The 8,316-nt window shown below is 39.2% G+C and overlaps 1 pseudogene; it reads right to left on the bottom strand.

The window, feature by feature from the left end:
- Positions 1-6,634: 6,634 nt before the first annotated feature.
- Positions 6,635-7,219, bottom strand: LOC102984416 (nuclear pore glycoprotein p62-like; annotated as a pseudogene).
- Between the last annotated feature and the right edge of the window lie 1,097 nt (positions 7,220-8,316).

The following is an 8,316-nucleotide window of genomic DNA, read 5'->3' as shown; positions in this document are numbered from 1 at the left end:
ACATTAAACAAGATAGACTTAACTGATATTTATAGGACATTCCATCCAAAACAACAGAATGCACTTTCTTCTCAAGTGCTCATGGAACATTCTCCAGGATAGATCATATCTTGGGTCACAAATCATGCCTTGGTAAATTTAAGAAAATTGAAATTGTATCAAGTATCTTTTCCGATCACAATGCTGTGAGACTAGATATGAATTACAGGAAAAAAATCTGTAAAAAATACGAACATATGCAGGCTAAAAATACACTACTTAATAACCAAGAGATGACTAAACAAATCAAAGAGGAGATCAAAAAATACCTAGAAACAAATGACAATAAAATCACAACAACCCAAAACCTATGGGGTGCAGCAAAACAGGTCTAAGAGCGAAGTTTATAGCAATACAGCCCTACGTCAAGAAACAAGAAACATCTCAAATAAAGAACCTAACCTTACACCTAAAGCAATTAGAGAAAGAAGAAGAAAAAAGAAAAACCCTAAAGTTAGCAGAATGAAAGAAATCATAAAAATCAGATTAGAAATAAATGAAAAAGAAATGGAGGAAATGATAGCAAAGATCAATAAAATTAAAGCTGGATCTTTGAGATGATAAACAAAATTGACAAACTATTAGCCAGACACATCAAGAAGAAAAAGGGAGAACTCAAATCAATAAAATTAGAAACGAAAAAGAAGAAGTAAAAACACACACTGCAGAAATACAAAGGATCATGAGAGATTTCTGCAAGCAAATATATGCCAAAACAATGGAAAACCTGGAAGAAATGGACAAATTCTTAGAAAAGCACAATATTCCCAGACTGAACCATGAAGAAATGAAAAATATAAACAGATCAGTCACAAGCACTGAAATTGAGACTGAGATTAAAAATCTTCTAACAAACAAAAGCCCATGACCAGATGGCTTCACAGGCAAATTCTATCAAACATTTAGAGAAGATAGAACACCTATCCTTCTCAAACTCTTCCAAAATACAGCAGAGGGAGGAACACTCCCAAACTAATTCTACGAGGCCACCATCACCCTGATAACAAAACCAGACAAAGATGTCCCAAAGAAAGAAAACTACAGGTCAATATCACTGATGAACATAGATGTAAAAGTCCTCAAAAAAATACTAGCAAACAGAATACAACAGCACATTAAAAGGATCATACACCATGATCAAGTGTGGTTTTTTCCAGGAATGCAAGGATTCTTCAATATATGCAAATCAATCAATGTGATACACCATATTAACAAATTGAAGATAAAAACCATATGATCATCCCAATAGATGCATAAAAAGGTTTTGACAAAATTCAACACCTATTTATGTTAAAAACCTTCCAGAAAGTAGACATAGAGGGAACTTACCTCAACATAATAAAGGCCATATATGACAAAACCACAGCCAACATCATTCTCAAAGGTGAAAAATTCAAACCATTCCCTCTAATATCAGGAACAAGACAAGGTTGTCCACTCTGACCACTTTTATTCAACATAGTTTTGGAAGGTTTAGTCACAGCAATCAGAGAAGAAAAAGAAATAAAAGGATTCCAAATCAGGAAAGAAGAAGTGAAGCTGTCACTGCAGATGACATGATACTATATATAAAGAAGCCTAAAGATGTTACCAGAAAACTACTAGAGCTAATCAATGAATTTGGAAAAGTAGCAGGATACAAAATTAATGCAAGAAATCTTTTGCACTCCCATACACTCTTGATGAAAATTCTGAAAGAGATATTAAGGAAACACTCCCATTTACCATTGCAACAAAAATAATAAAATACTTAGGAATAAACCTACCTAAGGAGACAAAAGACCTATATGCAGAAAACTATGACACTGATGAAAGAAATTAAAGATGATGCAAACAGATGGAGAGATATACCATGTTCTTCGACTGGAAGAATCTGCATTATGAAAATGAGAATACTACCTAAAGTAATCTACAAATTCAATGCAATCCCTATCAAACTACCATTGGCACTTTTCACAGAACTAGAACAAAAAATTTCACAATTGGTATGGAAACACAAAAGACCCCTAATAGCCAAAGCAATATTGGGAAAGAAAAACAGAGCTGGAGGAATTAGGGTCCCAGACTTCACACTATACTACAAAGCTACAGTAATCAAGACAGTATGGTACTGTCTTGATTAATATAGAAAGAAATATAGATCAATGGAACAGGATAGAAAGCCCAGAGATAAACCCATGCACAGTTGGTCACCTTATCTTTGATAAAGGAGGCAAGAATATACAATGGAGAAAAGACAGCCTGTTCAATAAGTGGTGCTGGGAAAATTGAACAGCTATATGTAAAAGAATGAAATTAGAACACTTACTAACACCATACACACAAACACACACACAAAAAAGCCTCAAAATGGATTAAAGACCTAAATGTAAGACCAGACACCATAAAACTCTTAGAGGAAAACATAGGCAGAACACTCTATGACATAAATCACAGCACGATCCTTTTTGAACCACCTCCTAGAGAAATGGAAATAGAAACAAAAATAAACAAATGGGACCTAATGAAATTTAAAAGCTTCTGCACAGCAAAGGAAACCATAAACAAGACAAAAAGACAATCCTCAGAATGGAGAAAATATTTGCTAATGAAGCAACTGACAAAGGATTAATCTCCAAAATGTACAAGCAGCTCATGCAGCTCAATATCAAAAAACAAACAACCCCATCCAAAAATGGGCAGAAGACCTAAATAGACATTTCTCCAAAGAAGATTGCCAACAAACACATGAAAGGATGCTCAACATTAGTAATCATTAGAGAAATGCAAATCAAAACTACAGTGAGGTATCACCTCATACCAGTCAGAATGGCTATCCTCAAAAAATCTACAAACAATAAATGCTGGAAAGGGTGTGGAGAAAAGGTAACCCTCTTGCACTACTGGTGGGAATGTAAGTTGATACAGTCACTATGTAGAACAGTATGGAGGTTCCCTGAGAAACTAAAAATAGAACTACCATATGACCCAGAAATCCCACTACTGGGTATATACCCTGAGAAAACCATAATTCAAAAAGGGTCATGTGCCACAATGTTCATTGCAGCTCTATTTACAATAGCCAGGACATGGAAACAACCTAAGTGTTCATCGACAGATGAATGGATAAAGAAGATGTGGCCCACATATACAATGGAATATTACTCGGCCATAAAAAGAAACGAAACTGAGTTATTTGTAGTGAGGTGGATGGACCTAGAGACTGTCATATAGAGTGAAGTAATTCAGAAAGAGAAAAATAAATACCATATGCATATATATATATACATATATATGGAATCTAAAAAAATTTGGTTCTGAAGAACCTAAGGGCAGGACAGGAATTAAGATGCAGACATAGAGAATGGACTTGAGAACACGGGGAGGGGGAAGGGTAAGCTGGGAATGAAGTGAGAGAGTGGCATGGACTTATATATACTAACAAATGTAAAATAGATAGCTAGTGGGGAGAAGCCACATAGAACAGGGAGATCAGCTCAGTGCTTTGTGACCACCTAGAGGGGTGGGATAGGGATGGTGGGAAGGAGATGCAAGAGGGAGGATATGTGGGGATATATGTATATGTATAGCTGGTTAACTTTGTTGTAAGACAGAAACTAATGCACCATTGTAAAGCAATTATACTCCAGTAAAGATGTTTAAAAAAAGAAAAATAAAGGTGTGCCTTGTTCTCTGCCTTGAGTTCTTCAACAAAGGCCTTGCTTTTCTGTCTCTGTTCCCACCAGAATGCATTCAATCCATTTTGACAGTACCCCAAATGCACCCACTTTTTCTGGATAAGTCTGGGTAAAGAGCACAAAACCCAAGAAAGATTTTCCTACAATATCTGTGCTGAGTTATAAGACTTCTTTGTAGGGATGGTAAATAATGTAATACATTGTAGTGAATGCACCATCTTGGTTTCAAGTCTAGCTTTGAGGACAACATATCAGTGTATGTTACTTCCAAGGAATTTCTGGCCTGAATCATCTTGACAGGTGGTTTTTGTGAGCAGAGGAATGCCTTCTGCCAGATACAACAGATGCAGGGGGTCAGATTTGTTTCTTTTTTTTCCCCTAAATATCTTCTATCATTTTATACCAAGAAAACTGTATCTTAATTTTCCTTAAAATCAATCCCTCTCTTTTCCAAATTTATCAGCACTCTGGCTCATCTCAGGCACCACCCTTTATTTCCAAAGCTATTTTGGGGGGACTGCTATAGTCTCTATAGTATTCCATTATTATCAGGGACTTCCCTAAGCAGGACCTTAATGACTGGGGAGATGGGTCATGCCCATCCCTCTTCAAGGCCTGTCTTTGTTCACACTGTGCTCCGGTCTGTGGCAGCAGGGTTTGGCACAGGGTGAGGGGATCCAAAGCTACCTTTAGTACAGCCTCTGAAGTAGGCTCTAGTTCTGGACTGTGTTGTTGTAATAGGGAAGAATAAATCTGAATCCATATTAGATCTGTTTCTTTTACTTTAACCTTCGTATTCTATTGCTTTTGCTTCAAATTATGAATGGTGCCTACAGCCTGAAATATACAGAATCGCCCATTCTCAAGGCTCTGACCTTAAGGGTATAATACTTTTCTATTCATATAGAGATAAAAAGTTGCAGAACAGAGAATAACATGTGTCTTGTTGGAGGTTTACAGGAACATCCTGACCTGACTTATGTGGACAGCTGCAAGAACAAAGGATTCCTACACCAAGAAGTTTGCAACAACCAACCATGCCCCTCTCTAATCTTGTCTTTAAAAATGCTTTTCTGAAACTTTTCAGGGAGTTTGGAGGTTTTGGGAGCATGAACCACCATTCTCCTAGCACGGCCCTCAAAAATTTTTTCTCTGTTCCAAACTCCGAAGTTTTGCTTTGTTTGGCCTCACTGTGCATCAGACATATGAACTCACATTCGGTAACACTGTTGACCAAGGTGCCATCTTTCACAGCCCAGCAATATCCACGTTAGCATTAGTGAGAATTCCTTTGAGGTACTTCCTCTCTGTCTTATACACACCCCTTCTTCTCTGCTTCTGGGTCCTCTGTAGAGCTAATGAACCTATATTATGAAAGAGATATCAGGCCTATCAGACAGATCCCCAACTAGCCGTGGCTTTTGTTCTTGCATATCCTTATAATAGACAACAGTGGTTCTCAAAGTGGGGTCCCCAGACCACCATCATCAGCCTCATCTGGACTTTGTTAGAAAAGCAAGTCTGTGGGCCTTACCTCAGACCTGCTGATTTGGAAACTCTACGGATGCTGGGGGCCCAGAAAGTGCATTCTAATAAGCACTCTGGGTGGCTCTGATGCATAGTGAAGTTCAGAAGCCCTGATGTACACAATATCCATTTGCCTTCCTTGCTGGAATCACAAGTCAGTTCTGCAGTTGACAAGCTACTTCCCTACTAGCCAAGATGCCAACTCACTGGCTTCCTCTACTTTTCCCCATGTGAATGAGGACTGGTGACATCCACCCTTGTTTAGGGCCCAGCTGCCAAGCCTCAGACCTCTGAAATGAAGCTGAGGAGGGCACCAACGGATGCCCTTAAATATATCAGCAACAGACTTTCTCATTTGCTATGTTTATTCTGCAAAATTATGGCATGGATCCATGTGTGAATCCCACCCAAAAGTCTAGGATAGACTAAATGCATAAGGTATTGGTGTGCTGTGTGCCTTTGGTTTAGAGTCTGACAACCCACATACATCATACTGTCAAATGGTTCCTACTGTATGCCCCCAACTGAGATGTCGTTTGGAGATTTTTTTTTTTAAGTCCCTCAAAAACTTTTGAGTAGTTTATTTTAGTGTTACACTTTTATTTTTCATAGTGTCACCTTTATTTATGGCTTAGGTAAAACATGAAATGCAAGAAATCAGACTGTTCCCAAGCTAAAGACAGGCTTTTTTCTTGAAAAACAAATAAACAAATACACAAAACCCACAACTATAAATTATATGCTAAAACCAAGTAAAACACCAGATTATCTGTACATCAAAAATAAATGAATTGCCTGAACCATACACTTTTTAAAATAACTTAATTCAAGTCCCAAATCCACCCTAACTTTTCCTCCCTTCTATGAATTTCTATAGCATAGTTTCTGTAATTCATAACACACTTTATTGTATGGTTTATACTGTTTTTATACAGACAGGCATTAATTATATCTCAAAGTAGACAGTAAGTTCCTTTAGGAGAGAGACTTTACAGTAGCAAACACTATACATTGAATGTTAACAGGCACCCAGTAAAGACTGGTTGGCATCTATTTTTTGGAAAACATTTCTCTATGATCTGGTTGGAGTGAAAAGGACAACGTGTGCTGGCAGTAAGATATGGTATCTGGGAGAGTAAGCCATGAATTACACACACAGAGTTGACATCAAATAGGTTTCTGCCTGGAGAGCTGATATAGTTTTGATTTGCTGATACTAAAAGCCAAACTCTGTAGTTCCCAACAGTACAATATTTAAGTGGAAAAAAAATACATGCACACTTTTTTTCCACCAAATATTGAATAGTAACTGTAAATACTACTCTAATGAACACCATCAAAATTTGTAGGTAATGTATAATCCAAAAACAACATGCTGAAGATAGGGTCATTCAATCAAGAGCAATCCTGACATTGCGCTCCTTGCAACGATGATGTTCGAAAACTTGTGTTACCTCTTCTACCTTCCTTTGCAGCATACCTGAAGTCTGATTAATCCATTGTAGACAGTCCATATGAGCATTCAGAATCTTGCAGATCTGCTGGAGCATGTCAGTAGTGTCAGCAGGACTTCCAAATGTATTCAGGTTCTCAATAATGTCCTTGAGCTCTTGGGCCATTAATTTCAGCTGAGCATCTACATTTTCTGCTAACTAGTAAGTCCTCTCATGTTCCTCATCTAAATGCTGCAGATAAGTAGACGCACTCTGGTCCTTTACAGACTCCTCTAAAAGGGTCAAGAGATCTTCTAGTTCTTCCTGCTGTGACAGGATAAAATCCAATTCTTGTTCCAGCCTTTTCTGATCCCGTTTCACTTTTTCTACTTCTCCATGTAAAGCAGTGATCTTCTCACCATTCTCAATCAATGTATGGTCCCAAGCATTGACCTGGTTGGTCTGGTGAAGAAAGTGTTTCTCTTGATCCTCTAACTCAAGGCTCCATTTGTTTGCCAGACCATCCAGCTGACCATAGGTCATCACAGGAGTTATGATTGCATTAACAGTGAAAGTAAAAGGTATAGAAGTAATGCCGACCTGAACAGTGTTATTAATCTCAGTTGATGTCGGTGGTTTTAGATTTAAGGTAAAGCCCCTGGTGGCTGTGGTGGTGCTGGTTGACATTGTAGTAGATGCAACAGGAGCCGCTCCACCTGCTCCAGGGAATTTTAAGCCAAATCCCAAAGTTGTACCACCAAGTGTTCCAGCCAAAGTTGTTGGGGCACCAAATGAGACCCCAGTAGGAGCAGTGGAGGTAGAAGCATTTGAAAATGAGGTAAACTGCATGGTGCTTGAACTAGTAGTGGCAGCAACAGTAGATGCTAGAGCCAACCATTGATGGTGGTGCCCTGAAGTAAATAGGAAGGCAGACAAGACTTCGACGCGGCCAGAGAGGCTGGCCAGGGCCTTCTCGGGCTGGAAAGAGCCGGCCTCCACAGTAAGTACCTCCCCACTGGAGCGACGCTAACTGAGGGTTCAGGGGTTTTTGACGTGATTATCCATCTCAGACTGCAAAGTTTTAGGAGGCGTCTTACAGCACTGGTGGTTGTATCACTATCCAAGTATGCTTCCACATGTGAAGGAGAACACATGAATCATAGTTTAGTTTTCTCAGTCTCTCCTTACATTTCTCAGAAGCTCACAGACCTTGAAGCTTCTGCTGACTTATCCCTCCAGAAGGTCTTGGGCTGAAGTGTCACAAACAGCTAACTTTGAAGCAGGCTTCTCTCTTCAGGTTGTACTCACACAAGTGCCTATATCAGGAGTAGGGTGGCCCAATGGTACCTCAGGCCATGGAGACCCCAAGACAGGGGCAGCCAGAGGTACTTGTTCCAGCCAGTACATGCACCAGAATGGGAGCTTCAGCTTCTCAGAGGTTACAGGATCACACAACCCACTTTGATATGGTAAGACTCTACTCAAGCCATAGGGTGCACCCCTGTGAGTTTGCAAATGGGTGAGGGTCACAGGCAGTCCATCGACTGACTGAAAATCAGTAGTGACTTGAGGTCCCACTGTCCAACATCCCCTGGCAAGGTTCTTGCTTAACCTTAGTTGGCTAGTGTCCCTGGGGTCAA

Source organism: Physeter macrocephalus, chromosome 9 (genome assembly GCF_002837175.3).
Source record: "Physeter macrocephalus isolate SW-GA chromosome 9, ASM283717v5, whole genome shotgun sequence".
NCBI lineage: Eukaryota > Metazoa > Chordata > Mammalia > Artiodactyla > Physeteridae > Physeter > Physeter macrocephalus.
This window is presented reverse-complemented; position numbering and strand designations above follow the sequence as displayed.